The sequence below is a fragment of the Tamandua tetradactyla genome, chromosome 4 (assembly GCF_023851605.1).
Source record: "Tamandua tetradactyla isolate mTamTet1 chromosome 4, mTamTet1.pri, whole genome shotgun sequence".
NCBI classification, from domain to species: Eukaryota; Metazoa; Chordata; class Mammalia; order Pilosa; family Myrmecophagidae; genus Tamandua; species Tamandua tetradactyla.
Genome location: NC_135330.1, coordinates 40,187,978 through 40,212,983, shown reverse-complemented (window position 1 = coordinate 40,212,983; position 25,006 = coordinate 40,187,978). Strand labels below are relative to the sequence as shown.

The following is a 25,006-nucleotide window of genomic DNA, read 5'->3' as shown; positions in this document are numbered from 1 at the left end:
ATCTCTGAAAATCAGACTCAGAATCTTATTGTTAGAGTAGCAACTTTACAACGTAAACTGAAATCTCAGTCTTGCATGGTGTCTGCCATTAAAGTGAGGGCATTGATTGGAAAGGAGTGGGACCCTGAAAAATGGGATGGTGACATATGGATTGATAATGATGTTGGGGGTGAGGTTGAAACCCTAGACCATGCTGAGCCTTCTTTAGATAACCCTGTAATAGTCTGCCCTGAGGACACAGCCGCCCCACCTCCAGCCTGCCTTGAGGAATTGGCCACCCAACCTCCTCCTGAAGGGATTAGCCCTAGAGTTATTAATCCTGTTTCACCAGATGAAACTGCAAATGAAAGCCCTGAAGCAAATGGCTTGGAAGATATTTCTAATTCTTTTCATAACCCACCCCCACCACCCCTCATTTCTTCTAGACCTATAACTAGACTAAAGTCTCAACAGGCCCCTAAAGGTGAGGTACAAAGTATCACACATGAGGAGGTACGTTATACTCCAAAAGAACTGAGTTTCCCAATTTATATAGACAGAAATCAGGGGAATATGTGTGGCAATGGATTTTAAGAGTGTGGGATAATGGTGGGAGGAATATAAGGCTGGATCAGGCTGAATTTATTGATATGGGCCCACTAAGCAGAGATTCTGCATTCAATGTTATAGCTAGAGCAGTTGGAAAAGGTGTTAACAGCTTGTTTGGGTGGTTGGTTGAAACACGGATCAAAAGGTGGCCAACATTACCTGAGGTTGAAATGCCAGAACTGCCCTGGTATAATTTAGATGAGGGGATCCAGAGGCTTAGAGAGATTGGGATGTTAGAGTGGATTTATCATACAAAGCCTGCTCTTACACCCCAGGGATGTCCAGAAGATGCACCTTTTACCAGAACAGTGAGAAATAAGTTTGTGAGACTAACACCATCGTCCCTCAAGAGCTCTGTGGTTGCACTTCTCTGTAGGTCAGATATTACTGTAGGAACTGCTGTCACTGAGCTGGAATCCTTAAACACAATGGGGATGACAGGATCCCGAGTTGGTAGAAGCCAGGTGGCAGCACTTAATCACCAAAGACAGGGTAGACGCGGGTATTATAATAGACAACAAACTCAAAGGAGGCATCAAAATTATATGACACGCAGAGATTTGTGGCATTGGCTTGTAAATCATGGGGTGCCTAGAAATACAATAGAAGGGCAGTCTACTAAATTCTTGTTGGAGCTGTATAAACAAAAGAGTTCTAAGTCAAGGGAACAGAAGTCTAACCTGAATTACAAAAACACAGAGTCACGGCCCCTTAATCAATTTCCAGACTTGAAACAGTTTACAGACCCTGAGCCCCTTGAATGAAGGGGAGGCCAGGTCCCTATGGGGGAGAAACCTGTTACACTGCCACAAATTTATACTGTTGACCTTCCTCTAAGTCTTCCCCAAGGAGACCGACGGCCTTTTACCAGGGTAACTGTGCATTGGGGAAAAGGAAATGATCAGATATTTCGGGGATTATTAGACACTGGTTCAGAAGTGACATTAATTTCAGGGGACCCAAAACGTCACTCTGGACCACCAGTCAGAGTGGGGGCTTATGGAGGCCACGTGATCAATGGAGTTTTAGCTCAGGTTCGTCTCACAGTGGGTCCAGTGGGCCCCCGGACCCATCCTGTAGTTATTTCCCCAGTTCTGGAATGTATAATTGGCATAGACATCCTGAGCAACTGGCAGAATCCCCACGTTGGTTCTCTAACTTGTGCAGTGAGGGCTATTATGGTGGGAAAGGCCGAGTGGAAGCCACTAGAACTGCCCCTACCAAGCAAAATAGTAAATCAAAAGCAATACCGTATTCCTGGAGGGATTGCAGAGATTACTGCCACTCTTAAGGACTTGAAAGATGCAGGGGTGGTGATTCCCACCACATCCCCATTCAACTCTCCTATTTGGCCTGTGCAGAAAACAGATGGGTCTTGGAGAATGACAGTGGATTATCGTAAACTCAACCAGGTGGTAACTCCAATTGCAGCTGCTGTTCCAGATGTAGTATCATTGCTTGAGCAAATCAATACATCCCCTGGTACCTGGTATGCAGCTATTGATCTGGCAAATGCTTTTTTCTCAATAGCTATTAGTAAGGACCACCAGAAACAGTTTGCTTTCAGCTGGCAAGGTCAGCAATATACTTTCACTGTCCTACCTCAGGGCTATATCAACTCTCCAGCCCTATGTCATAATCTTGTTCACAGAGACCTTGATCGTTTCTCCCTCCCACAAGACATCACACTGGTCCATTATATTGATGATATCATGTTGATTGGACCTAGTGAGCAAGAAGTAGCAACTACTCTAGATTTACTGGTAAGGCATTTGCGTGTCAGAGGATGGGAGATAAATCCAACAAAAATACAAGGGCCTTCCACCTCAGTAAAATTTCTAGGTGTCCAGTGGTGTGGGGATGTCGAGATATCCCTTCTAAGGTGAAGGATAAATTGCTGCATCTGGCCCCTCCCACAACCAAAAAAGAGGCACAACGCCTAGTTGGTCTTTTTGGATTTTGGCGACAACATATTCCTCATTTGGGTGTGCTACTCCGGCCCATTTATCGAGTGACCAGAAAAGCTGCTAATTTTGAGTGGGGACCTGAACAAGAGGAGGCTCTGCGACAGGTCCAGGCTGCTGTGCAAGCTGCTCTGCCACTTGGGCCATATGATCCAGCAGATCCAATGGTGCTGGAAGTGTCAGTGGCAAATAGAGATGCTGTCTGGAGCCTTTGGCAGGCCCCTATAGGAGAATCACAACGCATACCCTTACGATTTTGGAGCAAAGCCTTACCATCTGCTGCAGATAACTACTCTCCTTTTGAGAAACAGCTTTTGGCCTGCTACTGGGCCTTAGTAGAAAATGAACGCTTAACCATGGGCCACCAAGTTACCATGAGACCTGAGTTGCCTATCATGAGTTGGGTGTTGTCTGACCCACCAAGCCATAAAGTTGGGCGTGCACAGCAGCACTCTATTGTAAAGTGGAAATGGTATATACGAGATAGAGCCAGAGCAGGTCCTGAAGGCACAAGTAAGTTACATGAAGAAGTGGCACAAATGCCCATGGTTTCCACTCCTGCTGCCACATTACCTTCTCTTTCCCAGACCAGAGCTATGGCCTCTTGGGGAGTTCCTTACAGTGAACTGACTGAGGAAGAGAAAACTCAGGCCTGGTTTACAGATGGTTCAGCACGATATGCAGGTACCACCCAAAAGTGGACAGCTGCAGCATTACAACCCCTTTCTGGGGTGTCCTTGAAGGACAGTGGTGAGGGGAAATCCTCCCAGTGGGCAGAACTTCGAGCAGTGCACCTGGTTGTTCATTTTGCTTGCAAGGAAAACTGGCCAGAGGTGTGTTTGTATACTGACTCATGGGCTGTTGCTAATGGTTTGGCTGGATGGTCAGGGACTTGGAAAGATCATAATTGGAAAATTGGTGACAAAGAAGTCTGGGGAAGAAGTATGTGGATAGACCTTTCTGAGTGGGCTAAAAACATGAAGATATTTGTGTCCCATGTGAATGCACACCAGAGGGTGACTTCAGCAGAGGAAGATTTTAATAATCAAGTGGATAAGATGACCCGTTCTATGGATACCAGTCAGCCTCTTTCCCCAGCAACTCCTGTTATTGCCCAATGGGCTCATGAACAAAGTGGTCATGGTGGTAGGGATGAAGGTTATGCATGGGCTCAGCAACATGGACTTCCACTCACCAAGGCTGACCTGGCTACAGCCACTGCTGAGTGCCCAATCTGCCAGCAGCAGAGACCCACACTCAGCCCCCGATATGGCACCATTCCCCGAGGTGACCAGCCAGCTACATGGTGGCAGGTTGATTACATTGGACCACTCCCTTCATGGAAGGGGCAGCGATTTGTTCTAACTGGAATAGACACATACTCTGGATATGGGTTTGCTTTCCCTGCTCGCAATGCTTCTGCCAAAACTACTATCCGTGGGCTTACAGAATGCCTTATCCATCGTCATGGTATTCCACATAGCATTGCTTCGGATCAAGGAACACACTTCACAGCAAATGAAGTGCGGGAATGGGCACATGCTCATGGAATTCTCTGGTCTTACCATGTTCCCCATCATCCAGAAGCTGCTGGATTGATAGAACGGTGGAATGGCCTTTTGAAAACTCAATTACGATGCCAACTAGGTGGCAAAAACTTGAAAAGCTGGGGTAATGTTCTCCAGGAAGCTGTGTATGCTCTGAATCAGCGTCCACTGTATGGTGCTGTTTCTCCCATAGCCAGGATCCATGGGTCCAGGAACCAAGGGGTGGAAATGGGTGTGGTGCCACTCACTATTACTCCTAGTGATCCACTAGGAAAATTTTTGCTTCCTGTCCCTGCTACCCTGAGTTCTGCTGGTCTACAGGTTTTAGTTCCAAAACGGGGTGTGCTTTCTCCAGGAGAAACAACAGTGATACCACTGAACTGGAAGTTAAGATTGCCACCTGGCCACTTTGGGCTACTTATGACTCTGGATCAACACACCAAGAAGGGGATTACATTATTGTCTGGGGTAACTGACCCTGACTATCAGAAGGAAGTAGGACTGCAACTACATAATGGAGGTAAAGAAGAGTTTTCTTGGAATACAGGAGATCCCCTGGGGCATCTATTAGTACTACCATGCCCTGTGATTAAAATCAATGGAAAACTGCAACAACACAATCCAGGCAGCACCACTAACGGCTCTGAGACTTCAGGAATGAAGGTTTGGGTCACCCCACCAGGCAAAGAACCACGGCCAGCTGAAGTGCTTGCTGAGGGGAAAGGGAACATGGAATGGGTAGTGGAAGAAGGTAGTGATAAATATGAACTTCGACCACGTGATCAGTTACAGAAACGAGGACTGTAATGCTGTTTTGTTTGTGTTATACTATTTAAGTTGTAAGATATAAAGTTTAAGAATGAATGTTGCCCAAGGATTTGCACCCTATTCTGGAGAGATTTAATGTGTTTCCAGTTATATGCAGGAAAGTTGAGTATTGTCAGGTAAAAGAAAAATGTGTGCTTATTTGTTTTCATTTGGAAATTAAGTATGGTCTAAGGTGATATATATATATAGGTGCCAAGTTGACAAGGGGTGGACTGTCACGGTTAGGGACAGGTGTCAACTTGGCCAAGTTGTGGTACCTGTTCATCTGATTGGGCAAGCGCTGGCCTGTCTGTTGCAATGAGGACATTTCATAGGATTAGGTCATGATCATGTTAGCTACATCCACAGCTGATTCCATTTGTAATCAGCCAAAGGGGAGTGTCTTCTGCAATTAGTGATGCTAAATGCAATCATGGGAAGCCTTTTAAGGAGGACTCAGAGGAGACAGGTTCCATTCCTGCTTTGGCTGGTGAGCCTCTCCTGTGGAGTTCATCCAGGCCATCCATTGGAGTCATCGGCTTCGCAGCCTGCCCTGTGGATTTTGGACTCTGCGTTCCTACGGTCACGTGAGACACTTTCACAAATTTTATATTTGCAAGTGTTCCCTGTTGATTCTGTTTCTCTAGAGAACCCTAACTAATGCAATAATTTTCTTGTATGTTTTTCCTGGATTTGGTATTAGGATGATGTTGACTTCATAGAATGAGTTAGGTAATGTTCCCTCCTCTTCAATCTTTTGGGTGAGTTTGGGCAGGAGTCATATTAATTCTTCTTGGAATGATTAAGAGAATTCACCAGTGAAGCCATTTGGTCCTGGGCTTTTCTTGTTGGGAGGTTTTTGATGACTTATTCAATCTTTTTACTTGTAATTGGTTTGTTCAGGTCTTCTATTTCTTCTAGACTCAGTGTAGGTTTTTCATGTGTTTCTAGGAATTTGTCCATTTCATCTAAATTGTCTAATTTGTTGGCATACAGTTGCTCATAATATCCTCTTACGATTCTTTTTATTTCTGTGATGTCAGTAAAAATGCCCTCCTCATTTCTGATTTTATTGCATTACTCTCTTTGTCAGTCTAGCTAAGGATTTGTGGATTCTACTGATCTTCTGAAAGAACCAATTTTTGGTTTTGTTGCTTCTCTCTTCCAGTTTTTTTTTCTTGTTTCAATTTTATTTATTTATGCTCTAGTCTTTTTTTTCTTTCCTTCTGCTTGCTCTGGGATTAGTTTGCTGTTATTGCAGATGTGCAGTTACGTCTTTGATTTTAGCTCTTTTTTAACATAGGCATTTAGAGCTATAAATTTCCCTTTCAACACTGCCTTCACTGCATCCCATAAGTTTTGATATGTTGTATTCTTGTTTCCCTTCATCTCCAGATAGCTTTTCTCTTGCAATTTATTTGACCCACTCATTTAGTTTAAGAGGGTGCTGTTTAGCCTCTATATATTTGAATTTTCTAGTTCTCAGCCTGTTACTGATTTCCAGCTTCATTCCATTATGATCAGAGATAATTTCAATCTTTTTAAAAACTTACTGAGAATTTATAGCCTAACATATGGCTATCCTGAAATGATCCACGAGCACTTGAGAAGACCATATATATCCTGCTGTCTTTGGGTACAATGTTATGAATATGTCTGTTAGCTCTAGTTCATTTATCATATTAGTCAACTTCTGTTTTCTTACTGATCCTCCATCTAGATGTTTTCTCTATTGATGAGACTAGTATATTGATGTCTCCAACTACTATTGTAGAGACAGATATTTCTCCCTTCAGTTTTGCCAGTGTTTGCCTCATATATGCTGGGGCACCCTGATTAGGTACATAAATATTTGTAATTGTTATTTCTTCTCTTTGGAGTGCCCCCTTTATTAACATATAGCCTCCTTTCTTGTCTCCTATAACAGTTTTGCATCTCAAGTCTGTTTTATTTGATGTAACATAGCTACCCCAGCTCTTTCGTGGTTACTACTTGCATAGAATTTCTTTTTCCAGCCTTTCACTTTCAACTTACTTGTGTCCTTGGGTTTAAGATGAGTCTCTTGCAGACAGCATATAGATGGAACAATCTTTTTTATCCATTCTACTAATCTGTATCTTTTGATTGGGGAGTTTAACCCATTAATATTCAATAATGTTACTGTACAGGAAGTATTTAACCATTTTATCCTTTGTTTTTATACATCATCTTATTTTTGTCTCTTTTTATCCTTCTAGTTCTTACTGATAATCTTCATTTCTATACTCTCCTCCAAACCTCCCTCCTTTCAGACTGCAGAACTCCCTTTAGTATTTCTTGTAGGGCAGATATCTTGTTAACAAACTCTCTCAATTTCTGATTATTTGTGAATTATTTTAGAGTCTCCCTCATTTTTGCAGAACACTTTTGGTAGATAAATAATTCTTGGCTGGTAGCTTTCCTCCTTCAGTATTTTAAACATATATCACTGCCTTCTTGCTTTCACGGTTTCTGAGGAGAAATCAGCACTTAGTCTTACTGCATTTCACTTGTATGATAAATCGCTTTTGTCTTGCTGCTTCTAAGATTCTTTCCACATCTTTGGCATTTGACATTTTGATTAGTATGTGTCTCTGAGGAGATCTATTACAATTTACTCTATTTGGAGTATGCTGCAGTTTTTGAACATATATATATTTATGTACTTCATAAGAGCTGGGGAATAATATTTCTTCAAATATTCTTTCTGCACCTTTTCCCTTCTGTTCTACTTCTGCGACACCCATGATGCATATGTTCATGTGCTCTGAGCTGTCATTCAAATCCGAGACCCTGCTCAATTTTTCTCATTCTTTTCTCTATTTGTTCTTCTGTCTGTAAAACTTTAACTGTCCTGTTTTCTAGCTCACTGATTCTTTCATGAGACTGTTCAAATCTGCTATTGTATGTCTCTGGTATATTTTTAATCTCTTCCATTATACTTTTCATTCTCATAATTTGTTATATTTCTTTTTGTTTTCAAATTCCTCTTTGTACTCACAGAATGTCTTCTTTATATCCTTTATCTCTTTAGCCTTCTTTTTTGTCCATCTCGAACTGATTTTGGAGATTTGTTGGAACATCTTTGATTAGTCAAATTCCTTTGGCTGAGCTATACTTTCCTGTTTCTTAGTATGGCTTGTAATTTTCTGCTGGTGTCCAGGCATCCGATTATCTCAATGAGTTTACTCTACAGGTCTGTTTCTCTCTCTTACCTAGGGTTTTCTTGTTGACTGGCTTTGTGCTAAGGCACTTCCATTTATTAGTTCAACTTATTATAGACCTTTATTATGCAACATCAACACAAGAAAATTTTTCAGTCAATAAAGATAATTTGTACCACCCGCAATGACTAGAAAATATTTGAAAGGTAAAGTGATAGTCCACTAATTTGCTACAATCACAGCTACATTAAAGTTTTGTTTTAGAAGATAAACGTGGAGTAGGAGTTTGTGGGGGGTTTAACCCTTCCATTTGCAACTTCCATTATTATTATTACAATATTACAATAAATACAGATGTTAACAAAGAGTTTCAACAGTTTAAGACAATAACAGATGAGAATAGAGGAATGAAGAATGTAGATTTTCTTTTTCAGAAAAACAAAAACAGCTATTATGGGGAAATAACAGCAGCGACAAACTGGGCCTCACAAGGCCTCAATTCTCATCTGGGTTCTTAAAAGAACTTCAAAAAGTAAAACTAATGTAATCTCTCTTCTCTTTTCGCCTTCTTTATGTCCCTGGTTTTGCAACTCCAATTAAAAAAAAGCGAATTATGGCAGAAGTTGCTCCAGAGGTTTCAAAAGCTAGAAGAAAGCTGAGTACTTGGAAGAGAGAGAGTGAAAAGGAAACCAGAAACTTTAAAAATGGGAAGTAATCTTATAGCTCTGATAAAATAAGGGGTTAGCATAATCTTTTTTTATTTATTTATTAATTTAAAAAATTAACAAACAAAAATAGCAACATATCATTCCATTCTACATATACAATCAGCAATTCTCAATATCATCACATAGTTGCATATTCATTTCTTAGAACATTTGCATTGATTTAGAAAAAGAAATAAAAAGACAGCAGAAAAAGAAATAAAATAACAGAAAAAAAAAGATTATACATACCATACCCCTTACCCCTCGCTTTCATTGATCACTAGCATTTCAAACTAAATTTAACATTTGTTTCCCCTATTATTTATTTTTATTCCATATGTTCTACTAGTCTGTTGATATGGTAGATAAAAGGAGCATCAGACACAAGGTTTTCACAATCACAGAGTCACAGTGTGAAAGCTATATCACTGTTCAATCATCATCAAGAAACATGGCTACTGGAACACAGCTCTACATTTTCAAGCAGTTCCTTCCAGCCTCTCCACTACATCTTGAACAACAAGGTGATATCTACTTAATGCGTAAGAATAACCTCCAGGATCACCTCTCCACTCTGTTTGGAATCTCTCAGCCATTGATACTTTGTCTCATTTCACTCTTCCCCCTTTTGGTCAAGAAGGTTCTCTCAATCCTTTGATGTTAATTCTCAGCTCATTCTAGGGTTTTTCTCAATCCCTTGATGCTGAGTCTCAGCTCATTCCAGGATCTCTGTCCCACGTTGCCAGGAAGGTCCACACCCCTGGGAGTCTAGCATAATCTTTACATTGACAAAAGCAGCAAATAGGCCACAGCTCATATACTAGACATCAACATGACTTTGAGCAACTCAGATATATAGTTCTAAACCTGTTCATCTATAAAATAAGCATGGTGAATTATGTGATCATCTTTAAAAACTATTGCTTTGGAAATAATGCAAAGAGTACAAGACATTAAAAAAAAAAAAAAAAAGACTATATCTTTTTATGCCCATTAGGGCAAAACTACTATTAGACTGACAATCTTAGAGTCCTTCAAATAATCAATGTTAAAAAGAGAAAACCATAGAATGACTGGTACAAAGATGATTAAGAAAAAAATTGTAGTGGCCAAAGTTAGTAAAACAAATTCTTCACGAGCAAAACTGATTACATATTACCGAACGATAAAAGAAAGAAGAAATTAATTTAATACACAAGGAACTGTTTCAGACACTTTTTTACAGTTTTCTCACTATCTTCACTTTTTAACAAAATCCTGTAAGCCTATAGTTCTTACCTTTACTCACAGCAGAACCACCTGAAGAATATGATGAAAGCAAGGAATTCTTTGCTTCAGGGGGCAAATAAAAAAAACACAAATACACATGCACACAAACAAATAAGTACCAGTGGCTGAGAGCTCAAATAGAGTCCAGAGGGTTCTCTGGAGGTCACTCTCATGCAGGCTTCAGTCAGACACTTCTATCTATCATGACTTGCCAAACCCCAACCAAAACCATTCCTGTCAATTCTAAAGAACAGCTATGGCAATACATAAGATTCACAAATGTTCCATGCACTAGAGTAACTTTCCAGAAACCTATAACCTCCAGATGGGTCCCCGGAACAGGTAAGTCCTGAAACCTAGAGAGGGGACAGTCTCTCCAGAACATCAGGTAGTTCCAATCCCCTACCCCATATTATCAACAGCCCCTTCCAACATGAAAAAGCTAGAATGGCCATAGCCCAAATATCCCTAAAGAATGGGAGAAAGATCAAAGGTCATGGTGGAGTTATACAGAGAAAGTAGGCTTTAACAAATGAGTATGACAGCCAAATCATTATACTGATATTTCTTTTAGTCTCCCTATCTTAGAGCAGCTAGAAATAAAAACCTAAAATTGTGGTATTGTAACTCATATAAAACTATGAAATCTGTTCTGTAACTAATTGCTGCTCTGTGCTTTGAAATTTATTGTTTTTGTATATACGTTATTTTTCACACACAAAAAAAATCGACTGCAATGGTAAAAAATATATATATTCCTTCTAGCCTCCAAAATTCTGGAGCAGCTAGAAGGAAATATCTGAGGTGATGGGATGGTAGCCCATGACAAATACTGGGATCGGTCCTGCAACTACTTGTTGAAGGCTGCTTTGAAAATTATTGCCTTTTCCTTTCTTTGCTTTGTATACATGTTATACAATTAAAAAAATTAATCAGAAAAAAAAGCACATGCACACGAATTTCAGAGTATTCATGGACCCTTAGAGATTCCTAGATTCTATGAGAAACACTGATTATTAAAAAAAGAACTTCCTAGCTTAAAGGAGAAACATGTCATCTCCTGTAATTCCTTCTTGGTTTTCTTCTTATATAGCATAAGAAGCTACTGCCAGCAAAGACAATTACAGATTTATTCTTGGAAAGGTAAGCACATCAAGGTAACAGGTTTAACAATAAGTTGTTAGATACCTGTTTCCCAATGCCATAGCCCTCCCTACCATCAACATAACTACAAAGCTAAAAACAACTGAAGACTCTAAACAAGGAAATGGTTAACTACACTATAGCACACCACTTGAAATTAATCATTAAAAAATGTTACCAAATTAGTTATGACATAGAAAAATGTTTATATTTCACATTAAAAGTAAAAACACAAATTGAGGGCTACATACAAAACATAATTAAAACTATATTTTAAACAAAACAAAACCCATACTTTAAAATTTCCAAAAGTAGATCAAAGTTGAAGAGCAAGTGAAATTAAGTATTGGAAGTGTGGCCATTTTTTCTTTCTTCTTTAATTTTCCAAAATTAAAAAACTAGATAATTTTTAACAAAAATTAATAAAACTCAAAATTATTTTAATATTAGTAATTGTTCTACGTTCTTAACTGTTAAGCTAGTTCTGAAAGCAATAAGTAACAAATTGAATTTAGGGATTAAAACTAAAAGCAATCCATTTAAGAAATGATGGTTTACTTACTTTGTAGAACTTTTCTGTTCTCCTTGGCATACCAACATTGACTTAATTCTTACAAACCAATTATTACAATTTTTGGTTTACCCAGAAATTTTTAGAAAAAAATTAAATTGGCATTCATAATTGTGTTACCTATATTATATATAACTGTAAACTTAGCTTTTTAAAAGTGATGAGAAAATTTCAAGGACACTACACATCAATAATTTATCACTGACCCAAGCTGGTAAAATAGACTTTTATTTGAATACAACCACAACTGCCAATATTCAGCAACCAGTATATGCCTTCAACAGCATGTAATTCTGTTATTTTACAGTCACATGAAGAAACATTACTAAAGGATAGTATCCTATCCTACTAAGAAGCATCTTTCCACTAATTCGATGAGATCTGTTTTCTTCCCAAACATGCTAATTAAAACTTTTAAGATCAAGGATAAGAGGATTAAGTTCATTAAAACTAAATAACAGATATAATTTCCAATCTTGCCAAGCTTATTTTTAAAAGCAGAAAGTCTCTGTAACTGGTATTATAACTCTGATACATATAAAAAAAGCAAAACCACAATTGGTAATTTCCAGTTAAAATAGCAACAGCATCTGCTTCCCATACTCCCTCAGGCCTTTGCCATTTAAACAATCTGCAAAGCGGTAATTTTTGTTTCTACATGTATAAGCAAAATTTGGAGTACTGTCTCACGATATAACCAAGAAAACCCTGATGAAATTAATGAGGCACATCAACCTTAAAAGACATTTCATCTGAGTAGGGAATGGAGAATGCTACACTATGAACATACTTGAGAAAATCAGACTTGTAGGATATCCTACAACTCCTCTCATACTCCACTTCTGACCCAACAACTTTCTTTTAAATATGGAAATTCAAAAACTTGAGAGAAGATACAAAACCTCCCCCAGGATCCATGTTATGGTTCAATCAATCTCTCCTTTTCTTCACATATTCCTCTCTTACATTTACAATGTCCTTTGCTGTTTAAAAAGCCATTTCACCTACATTACCACTTAAAGCCTTACAAATAACCTGTAAGGTCAGCTAGGGAGGTGTTTTTTTACCTCACAGAAAAGACAGACAGAAAGGCCAAATTCAAAGGTCTCAGACAGTGAGACCAAATCTAGAAACGAAGTCTCCTGCCTGAAATTCTGAAGTTTCTTCTACTATATACAATACTACTCCTTCTATAATATAATAAAGCCTTCTGTAACACATTTGGCTGGGTTCCAAGATAACCGTCCCAGACTGAATTAGACCACATACAGCAAATAGTGTAAATAGTGAGAGTTTAATGCAATTACTAGCATGGAGGCATATATATTTTTTTAAAGTGAACAATTAGCTGGTTTTAAATTAAACCAACATGGTATATGTAGGGTAAAGAAACAAGCAGAGCATTCTTTTAAAAGAAGTCAAAATGAAGGTCCACAAATTTGCACATTTCACAATCGCCAGTAGAGATAGTTGTGATCAATGAATAAAAAGAGGAGAAAAAAAGGACAAAGAATGGACAATGTATAAGGAATTGTGCATCTTTATTTATTCGGAAATAAGATAAAGGGCTCCTACCTTTTCTTTCCCAGAAACAGCTGCGAGATTTTAGAACATTAAATTATAAAATAATAGAACAGGTAGGAAAGGATTTTATTTAGCAATCAAAATGAATTCCAACCAGAACTACTGGTTCTGGTATACAGCGGATAAGGATTCCAAAAGCCCATTTCTAGATCAGCTCTTGTATTTAACAGTTTGTATGACTTCCCTTTCAATTTGCACATCTGCAAAATCAAGTAACACTTTACCTAAACTATTTTCTAATGACCTTGGAAAAAGGAAACAATTTTTGTCAAGGTAAAGACTGATATTGTAATTCCCATTATTCAAGGCTTTTTTCAAATACTTCCAGAACATCTATATGCACAGTAATAGCTAGGTAAAAAATAAAGTAGAAGTGTTGGTCTTTACAATCTAATTGAAAAAAACTCAGAAAAATGCTTAACAAATAACGTAAAGGCATGTTAGTTGTTCTGTCCTTTGGGTTCCCAAAGCACATCAGTCATCTGTTATTGTGTTTAACATACTGTAGAATTTATTTGACATCCCCACAAAGAATGTAATTCCTTGAGGACAGAGACCTTGTTCAATTAATTTTTCAACCCCCAACGCCTAGCATAGTCCGGCACAGAATATATTCAACATATATATTTGAACAGGCAAGGTAAGGACAGGATTCCCTATTTAAATTATTATATTTAACCTGTACTATTTGTGCAGATCATCTCTGGGGCTGAGACTATACAACTGTCTTTCACAGACCTGTCTGCCAGTTAGCTCCCTATTAGGGTGTGCCAATAGGAATAGTAAATGGAGATGAGAACGCAGGAAAAAGGGAAAGGGGATTTCTTTCTAGTTCCTGTCAGCATCACCTCATCAGCAGCCCCTTACCCTGGCAGCAGCAATTGGTTCCAGCCTTCAGCTTCTTTCAGTCTTCCAGAACTAGCCTATCACATGTCCTCAAGTACACTAGCAGCAGCTGAACAATGCTGACCTTGAAGGCCGGAGCTTCAGGTATACGAGATGTCTTCTCAAAGTTCTTAAATTCTGGTGACTACAATGTTTTGTTTTTTTTGTTTTGTTTTGTTTTGTTTGCTTTTACATCAATATAATCAATTTCCTATATCATATCTGCTCTGGTGAAATTCCTAACAAAATTACTGTTTTCCCGACTGGATGGACCCTAAAGCATTGTGATTCTAACTGCTCTCCCTCTATTTTGCTACGTCACTGAAGGCAAGAAGTAAAGACAATTTGGAGTTATTCCTATAGCTAAAATATATTTTAAAAGATAGCTTGAAACCCTTTAAATTTGCTTCTGTTAAGCTGCAACATTTTAACTTTTGTGCGTTAAACTATCCAGCTTTGGGAAAGAAAAGATAAAGTGAGAAATAAATTTAAATAGTACAAGATATGCCAAGCAAACATCCCCACCTCTTTCTACTATAGCAAAGAAAATGTGAGACAGTAGAGTCTATCTGCTGTTCTCTAGCAGTCTCAGTTCCCACATGCCTGTCACAGTGAGCATGACACCATGCTGAATGTGACTCTTATATTTAAAGACACCTTTTTTTTGCTGTTGTTCAACACAGCCCTAAATGCAAGCCAACTACTTCACTGAGTGCTCAACAAAAGAAACAGCAATCTGTTCCAACAGTAAGTTCTGAACTGAACTTACTGGTATGTTCTTCTCCCTTCCTAAGGAATCTTTATTCACTGTTTTTAACTACTTGTGATTTTCATTTTACACATTTAGAACCTAGCCTCTTCACAAAACACAATTTCACTTTATAGTAGAGAACAAAAAGAAATCCCCCTCACAGAAGAGCCCATAAGAAACATCTGTTGAAAACCAGTATTTCCAAAGCACTTAGATTATTTTAATATGTCCTGTTATTTCACTTAGACACCCTCACTAAATAATTTAATCTGAAGCTAATTTAAAAAATAACTTTTCATTATTGCAGTTAATGTGACAAAGCATTTTTTTTTAATTGTGACAAAATGTATAACCTATTCCTGGAATTTTTATTTTTATTAAATAAAATGCAAGAAGACAAATTCAAGTAACAGGAATCTTTCTCAGAATTTCTAATAAGATATATAGCAGCAAGAGGTGTCACTGGGTCCAGTCATACTAGTCCACATTAGCTGCCTAATTCCCACAAAGCAAAAAAGAATTTAAAAGACTTTCACATGTGAAAGTCTATGGCCAGGCCAGTTCTACTAGAGCTCCTCCACACAGCATAAAATCTCCCAAAAGTGGGCCATCTAAGGCCAGCCTCTGATCACTACATCATTATCACAGTCACTACATCCATGCATAATGAATCAAACTGTACTCACCACATCAAGAGACTTAGACATGACCAGAGGAGACAGGAGACACATTAGATAGAAGGGTTAGAAGGCTTTGGAGAGAAATAGACAAGATATCTGGACCTTTAGGATATGGGCTGAGTAAAATGTTACTGTACCTTTGTATTTTAAACTATATTAGGGCCTACCCCAGTGCAAATACACATTCAGTCAGTTACTATGATAGCTAATACGTCAGAAAAACGATGTCAGGAAATTAAATAGCTTGTGTCTGATGACAAAGTCTGTCATTCACAGCATATGTAACAAATACTAACTAAACAACTGCAGTTCACCTTCCATGCGGGAGACTGAGGTTCGATTTCTTCCATGCCTGGGGTTTGATTCCTTCCATGCACCCTACCAGACCCCCTCCCCCCCCAAAAAAACTGCAGTTAACAAACAGATGAATGCACAAACAAAATGTGGTATGTACACACAATGGATCATTTATTCTGTTGGAAAAAGGAATAAAGTTTTTATTCATACTACAAGGATGAACCTTGAAAACATCAAGCTGAATGAAATCAGCCAAACACAAAAGGACAAATATTATATGGCCTCAAGGATATGAAATCATTAGAATATGTAAATTTATCATCAGAAACTAGAATATAGGTTTTGCCAAGAGTCTGGTGGGGGCAGGGAATGGGGCATTAATGCTTAATTGGTACAAGTTTTTGTTTGGATTGATGGAAATGGCTGATAATGGCTGGTGGTGAAGGTGACACAAATGGTGAACACCAAAGAATTGCATATTTTAAAGTGGATAAAATTCTAAAATGGGAAATTTTAGGTCGTATATGTTATGACCCATAGAACTGTAAACCACAGAGCGAACCCTAATGGAAAACTAGAGACTGTAGTTAATAGTGTAATTATAACACTGTTTCGTCAATTACAACAAATTACAACAATAGCAAATGTAATTGATATTAACATTTTATCAATATAAAATGTTAATATTAGGGAAAACTGTGTGCACGGGGGTTAATACATGGGAACTCTGTACTATCTGCATAAAAATTATTTTATGAAATATAAGCGTGGGAAAGCAATATGGAAAAATTAACAGTTTATGCTTTAATAAAAATAAAACAAAATATTTAAAAATCAACTGTAGATATGTAGGTGGTACAGAGTGCACGAAATCTGATTAGGATTACTCCTTTTTTAAAAACTGTATACCAGGATGCTCTGTTTAGTTTTCCAGAATTTAATAAATGAGTCATCATGAAATTATAAGGTGCTTTAAGTCACACAAGAAACGCTGCCACAATTTTAATAAAGTACAATTTAATGTTAATTCACTTCTCTTACTGGAAGCATAGACATGAAACTGTCACTCAAACATCTGGCAATATATTATTCTTTAGACATTTATCACTCTACTTGAAAAACGGCATAATATAAACACAAATCAGATTGAGAAGATAGACCTGACACCACACATTAAGGGACAACAATAGACAAATGATATTCCAAAGATAATTGGCTGATCTGGTCTATATTTTCAACCACTCAAAAACAGGAGCTAGCAGTGTGAGTGCTCCAGAAAAGCAGAGAAAATTCCAATTCCCAGTATTTTGAATGCCTGCCTTGTCTACAATATTATGTTTGTGAACCTTATTTGGGATTTTTTTCTATGCTGCATATTTAAGAGGGCTATCACCATATTTTTCAAATACTCAAACGACCAGCCTGATTCAAGCAATTTTCCTCCATAAATTCTTCATTTGACTCTCACATTTACTCGAATTAACCTCAAATGTGGATGAGTACATGAGGAAAATAACTCAAATCCTCAGAAAAAGAAAGGGGGCAATATTTGCGGTAGTACTTCTGGAAAATGAAGCCTTACTTAATTACTCATTACTTTACTAAAAGGTGAGTTGCAAGTATACAACCAAGATTTTTTAAGTTACTTGTTGACTGGAGACAAGTAGAAATTCCAGAGGCAAAAGAATCATATTGCCGCCAACTAAATTTTTTATAAATCAAAGCATCAAATACTCATTTTAAGAACCAAGATTTAACAACAATCTAAAATATCGGAATACTCAATAACTACACCCTAACGTAAGTGGCGAAAATAGACTACCTAGCAAACTGCACTAAATATTCCAATTGATCATGTTGGACCTATCAACAGATTATGTAATGCAAATCGCCGAAACGTTAGTTTTAAACTTAATTCTCAGTTTAAAACACTGAAATCATGAATCGATTTTTTAATTTAAAAGAAAGCATATTTCTAAAATGCTCAATGCAAAATGACAGCAAATTTCTTTACACGCCTCAAAAAAACCTGACATTTTCAAACGATTTTACAACGTAAAGGTACTCACACTCTTAAAAGTTCTGACGGCCATACACTGGGTACCCAAAGGAGGGTTCAAGAAGATAAGCCTATAATTGGTCTAAATGAGCAAATAATCCAAATGAACCTCAAAGTTTGGGACTAAATTTTACAGTAGTATCTCTGGGGGCAGGGAGGTGACTTCTGTAAGAGGAAAACGATCTTGACAACCAAGATAAGAGCTCCCCAGCGACACTGGGTACCATAAGACTTCAGCCCAAACGACCGGATTCAAAACTCGAGACTTCCACCAGAAACAAATCAAGACACCCCCTCCCCCCACGACTCTCCGGGGAAACCTCCGGCTTTAGAAAGCAGCAACAGATACTTGCGAGCAGGCAGGCGACACTCCAGGAATGTGGCAACAAGGAGGGCTCTCCCCACAGCCTACAAGGAACCCGACGCAAATCCTGACTGTCCCCCGCAGGGTAGGGGCTACCTGCACAAAGCGCCCCTACCGCACCCCCACGGTCCGGACGCAAACCCCCGCCTCCGACAGGGAAGCCAGGGGAACAAACTCGCGTCGCTCGCGGTTCACCTCTGGAGAGCGGCACAGAGAGACGTGGGGACTGCAGCGCAGCTCCGGCGCTGAGAAGCAAGCAACGAGGAACTCGCCTCGAAGGTAAACCTCCCTGCGCTTCGCCCACCGGTTCCTCAGCAAGCCCGACTCAGTCGCCCCCACCCCAGCCCCGGAAGACCCTCGAACAAGAAGCAGGAACAATAAGAACCCGCCTCCCCCGGCATCCCCGCCCAGAGAGCGGCCGGGGGCGGCGGCGCCATCTCCCCTCACACCCCCGCGGACACACACACACACCCCCAGCCAAAAGGCCGCCGGCCGCAGACCAACCGAACAGTCGCGTGTCCCCGGCCCGTCGCTCCCGCGCCCTTCCCCTTCCTGCCGGTCCTACTCACCGGCTCCTGCCCCAGCCCGGGGCTCCGCTGGCCGCGGCCGAAGCGAGACTCTGGTACAAGCCGCCGCGGCCGCCGGCGCCGCCGCACAATATGGCGAGTCTCGGCTTCCGCAATGGAGCTCGGGAAATACAACAGGGGCCGCTCAATATTCATGAGAGACCGAGGGGAAGCCGGCTCCGCCGGCGCAGCGAGGAGGGCGGGAAGCAGCGGGCGAGGGGGCGGAGGCGCGGGACTGGGACGTGCACTGCGCAGGGAGGCCCGCGGCGCGAGGGAAGGGGGCGTCGCCGCGAGCTGGCCTGGAGAGCCCGAGCCGAGCCGTGCCCCGCCCCAGGCCGGCTGGCCCCGCCCCCCAACGCCCGCCGCGGGGCCGACGCAGTCCGGGGACTGGCCTCGTAAGTCGACGGCGCCCCTTCGCTGTCGCCAGTCTCCCCTTTTAAACGGCGTCTGTCCTTTCCTGGGCCCACCCATTTTCCCTCTGGCTGACTGAGGGGGTTTGGGCTCAGGTTTCTGCTCTTCGGTGACTTCCTCCTCCCACACCCATCCCACCAGTAAAAATAAATACTCCATAGGCTTAAACCTCCGGAACTTTACCTGAATTTCGGCATCCTGCCACCCGCAGCTCAGCAGACACACACTTTCCACGCTTGCAGAGTGAACCTGCAAGAACTAATTATTCCAGGGGGAAATGACCTTCCGTTATAGAAGCGCATTGTTGGACATATGTAAACAATTTGCTGTTTACTTTTCTGCTGTTTTATTTCCGTCTCGTAGGCCCTTCCCAGGATTGTCTTCAGAACTTGAAAATATCAGAGGTAATACTTTAAATAGATCATTACCTAAAACGTAACCAGGTACTCTACAAGCAGTTATTCGATGCTTAACGTGTGTCAGTATGAGCTGAAGAAGTAAAAACAGAAGGTGAGTCCCCTGACCTCAAGATGTGCGCTTGGTGAGATGTCTTGTTCTCTTAAAAGATAATCAGCAATACCAGAGGGTAAATATGAAGGCATTTGTGGCATAGAGGGATGGACACTGTCCTGGGAACTGAGCAACCTAAGTTTTTCATCTCCATTGTGACCAAGAAAATTACATAACCCTGTCCTCTTTTCCAAAATGAGTAAATGGTGCTAAATGATTCTTAGGTCCTTTCCAGCTCTTAGGCTCTATAAAACTCTGTACAAGCAATGCCAAATAAATCATATGAATTTGCTAGAATTTCGCGGGTGGGAGGCAGATCAATTCCAGCTGGTGTGTTCAGGGACGATTTCCTGGGGAGCTAGGATTTGAGTTGGACTTTGACAGATAGTTTTGGATAAATGGAAAGAAACAGGAAAGGCATTAAAGTATACACGTTATGTGTACTACTTAATTCATCAAAGTAAACAAGAGCAAAGCATTATTCTTTTTCAGTAATTTGAAAACTTTCAGCTACTATCTATAGTTTTAAGTAAGAAGAGACAATTCTCTGACTTTACAAGTTCTTCAAGGTTATGCTCTAATGTGAAAAACAAATCAAAACAATTAGGAATGCTGCTTCTCCTTTTCTTGTGAGTGTGCTTCCTAGAGGCAGTGCAGTTGCAAAAGCATCTCCCTTCTTTCACGACTGTGTGTATAGTTGAATTAAGACTGGATGTTCTTAATTTAGAATCCTTTTCCTCTAGTTAAAATGCTTGTGAAAATCATGGTGTGTGGTTAGATTAAGCAATCCAATGGATATTAAGAAAAGTGATCATTTGTAGAAGGCGCAGGATCATAGTGGATGAGAGTTAAATATAGTGTTTAAAAACAGTTCACAGGAAAACTAGTGGAAAAATGGAAAATGTACAGGGTATCCAGATTAAATGTGATTAAAAAGCTAGACCTCAGGCTAACATCCTTAATATGAAAGACATTACTGTCTAATGGAACTCATTTTATCTATTTTCTCTCCTACTCAAAACCTTAGCACTGAGAGTGGTAAGGTCTTTCCCTGACTACATTAATCAGGAAAAGTGACATTTTGGTGTAGTTCAGGCATCTCCAAAGTTTCTGTGCCTTAGCATAAAAATTTATTGTATACTCATGGTTCACATGGATCAGTCTTGCTCTGTTCCAGTCATATCAAGAGCCAGATTGACAGAGGCGCCACCAACTTGTAGCTGTATCACTTAGAACATAGAAATTCCATTTCTATGGAAGGAGAAGAAGGAGACTGAGGAATATCCATAAACTTTCACAGCCTTGGCTAGCAAAGGTCAACAGATCACTTGTTCACATTTATTGGCTGGACCTAGTTACATTGCTCTGCCCATCTGCAAAGGGGCCAAGTTGTTCAGGAAGAAAACTGGGGACATTGGTGAACTGTACTAATGCCAGCCACCCTGAGCCCACCAGTCAGGTCCTAGAGGTCATGAAAAACTCCAAGAAATTTCATTACTTAAAATTGGTTCTTGAGTGACCTCAAGAAAGTTATGCTTTCAAAAATAAACTCTGGGTGCCTGCCCATACGAAAAAACAAAAAATCTCTGACAATGTGGAGAATTAGGAACACTCATTCATTGCTAGTGGGAATGTAAAATGGTGTAGCCACTTTGTAGGTTCCTCAGAAAGCTAAGTATAGAGTTAACACATGACCCAGCAATCCCACTACTAGATATATACCCAAAAAAATTGTAAGTAGGAAATTAAACAGATACCTGCACACCAACGTTCATAGTGGCATTATTCACAATTGTCAAAAGATGGAAGCAACCAAAGTGTCCATCAACTGAGGAATGGATAAATAAGAGGTAGTATATACTCACAATGGAATATTATTCAGCTGTGAAAAAGGAATGGCATCCTGATACATGAATGGATAGACCTTGAGGACCCATTTTCCCATACCATTTCATGTCGAGTGAAATAATCGAGACAGAAAATGACAAATATTGTAAGATCTCACTGATATGAAATAATTAGAATAAGCAAACTCAGAGTCAGAATCTAGAATATAGTTTACCAAGGACCAATTTAGGGGTAGGAAATAGGGAGTTAATGCTTGAATTGTACAGAGTTTCTATTTGGGTTGGTTGTACAATTTGGTAATGGATGGAGATGGTAGCATAACATTGTGAATGTAATTAGCATTGACTTATATATATGAATGTGATTAAAAGGGAATGTGATTAAAAGGGGAACTTGTATATATGTTACTGAAATAATTTTTCTTAGAAAAGATAGAATTATATATTCAGATAACCAAAAAAATCTTTTCTATTTAATAGTTGATCAAAAAAATGACAAAGGTAAGAGTGGCTAAAGAATGAAAATAAAACCAAAAACCTCTCTGCACTTGTTAAGAGTTGACTGTTTTGTAAATAAAATGGACTTTATATTTTCTTCCCTTTTGTTTTAATTGTATATTAAATCAAAATCAAATCCACAGTCAGTTTACCAAGAGTAATTTAACATAACACTACATTCCTTTTGCTAATCTTTTGACCTTACATAAGGATATCATCCTGAAAAAAATTTTCTACTAATATTTTGCCTGCATGTTACATGTACTAATTAAGGCTGATAATCATATTTTAAGTAAGAGAACCTAAAACGAATACTACATAACCCAAATACATTATAAGAGGATAACTATAGTTAAAACTTCTAGTTAAAAAGATACTTTTCTCTCAAGACTTCAGAAGTAGTACCATGTTAATCACATGGTGAACTGAGTAGCATATCTAAGTTATAAAAATAACCTCTTTACTGGCTTTCTGCTATAGTAATGCTACAGAATTACATTAGCTCAGCTCAGTCAACTTTTATTGCGCATCTACTGTGTGCCAAGCACTTTGCTAAGTGTTTAGAATAAAAATGTTAATATGAAAAGTATGTAATGTAATGTAAGTTCCTAGAGAGAAGTTTTGTTCATAAGTGTATCCCTAGAACCTAGCACAATGCTTGGCACATAGTAGGTACTTAATAAATATGAGTCAGGAGAATTAAAGACTGATATTCTTTGATCCCTTCTGTGTATATAAAATAGTATAGCACATAGGAGCTTGTTTTTTCTCACTTTTATCAACTAAGAACAGATTTTTCCATCAAGATTGCACTTAGTCCTTCCAGAGACTTTCTCTATTTAGGCAATATACCTTAAATGAAAATTCACAGCTGCCTATTCTGTATCCACCACATGGATTTCTTTTCAGTGCTGCTCTATTTATCTAATTGTTATCTGCTCATCTGAGATGAAAATTGCAGTCCGCCAATAGCCTGTTAATAATATGCTATGTATATATCCCAGTTTACAGATCACTTTATATCCATTATATCATTAAATACTCAGAACAATCCTCCAAGGTAACACTCCTTCTTTTAGATAAGAAAACTATGACTTCTGTGGTTAAATAACTCTCCCCAACATCAAGGTAGTAAATGTCAGAGCTGAGGCTAAAATCTAGGTCGTCTGATGCCAATTCCAGAATACTTTCCATTATGCCATATGTGTCTTCCCACACCATACTGCTTACACAAGTTCAGTATTTTTCATTTTTTCTAGTGAATAAATGTATATGAGATCAAACATCCCCAGAGCTTCCTCTCAATATGATTATTTATTCCAATCCTCAGTGTGGTCTATTTTCCAGAAGCTAGAAATGATGCTAAATATAATAGTCTATGACCCGGATCTACTGATAGAAAATCAGCAGGTTTTGATTCTGTTTTCTTGGAAACTTGCTTTAAGAGAACAAAATAAAATTAAAAGTAAAAGTGGGCTAGAAGACTGGAATAGTCTGTATATACCGTTGCCAAAATATTCCTCTACCAAAATCTTTGTATGTCATCTTTTAGATGCGTCATGTTTTCTTTCAAACACAAGAGCCAAGTTAAGTAGAGACATTGCAGTAAGACCTAAAGAGACTCATAATTCAAGGTGGTCTCAAGGAAGCAGGCAACTCAAGATTTATGGCCTTTTCAGCTGAAAAAATATAGCTCTAGCCATTTCACTAAAGCCAAATAAACTTTAGTGAAGTTTTATTTGTATTTCAGTATAATGCATTTCTGTTTGTGATGCTTCCCTAGGTGTTTTAGTTCATTTTTCCTTTTTTATTCCCAAGAAAACCAAAATAATTGGTGCTACTTTTATCCACCAACTGTTCAACTTAAAGGAGTTAAACAGAAATGGGCTAGTGAGTAAGACTTTGGGGGGAAAACTAAACAATATTGCTATTTCTCTCCCATGGAAACTTGTAATTTTTTTTTAATATGTCCCAGATGTGGTGACATTCTGCCTAACATCTGTTAGTGCATTTTATTAAAATAATGAACTAGTATGTGTTTAAAAGATCAATAGAATAAAAATTTTCATTCTGATGCAGCACAAATAGCCAACTGTTTCTTTGTAGTTTATAATGGACTATATAAACAGGAGCTATTGTGATATTTACCTTCAAATTCAAAATAATGTGATTTAAACATTACTGGATTTTAGCGTACTAATATGAAGAAAGTTTATTCTATTCAAAAAAACCTTTGCAGGGTTTTATTCTTTTAAAATGTTTACTGCAAGAGATGAGATTTGTGTCTTGGCATTGAATCTAGGAACATCCAGATTCATCCTGGAAACAAACAAGGAATAGACAATTCAAATCAACACTCAAATAAAAACTAAAATGTGAATTCCTCTGAAAAAAGTAAGCTGGAAGATCCCAATGGGAAAGCACAGATGAAAAGAGCAAAATATTTAAATCATGTTACGGTTTGCTGAAACACTTTTGTGGACACTTTAATTTTTCCCACTTAAAAGAAGATGGTGTTAGAGTAGTTTTCTATGGGGTGAGAGGGTGGACGGTAAAGACATCTCTTTTCTAACACATTTCTTAGAAATGTTTTCCTTAAAGAATCTGAAAGAACTTCCAAATCATACCCATATAAGAAAATGTAATTATGATTTTAGACTATATCAAAAAGTAGTATCCATCTGCTGAGCCATTAGCATTTTACACTCCAGAAAAACAAATCATTTAAATACAAATTGAATAGCACACTACAGTAAGCTATTTATGTAAATTTGAA

At 38.8% G+C, this 25,006-nt stretch overlaps 1 protein-coding gene across 8 annotated transcripts in view; it reads right to left on the bottom strand.

Annotated features, from left to right (window-relative positions):
• RNF2 (ring finger protein 2) overlaps nucleotides 1–25,006 on the bottom strand; it is a 670,080-nt gene that overhangs the window by 45,001 nt on the left and 600,073 nt on the right. Inside the window, exon 1 of one of the 8 annotated variants that reach the window (XM_077157234.1) lies at nucleotides 19,559–19,642. The exons of 1 other annotated variant lie outside the window; for it this stretch is intronic. The gene's annotated coding sequence lies outside the window, so the exon portion shown is untranslated. 6 more of the 8 variants (XM_077157228.1, XM_077157236.1, XM_077157230.1 and 3 more) reach the window with 6 other exon arrangements.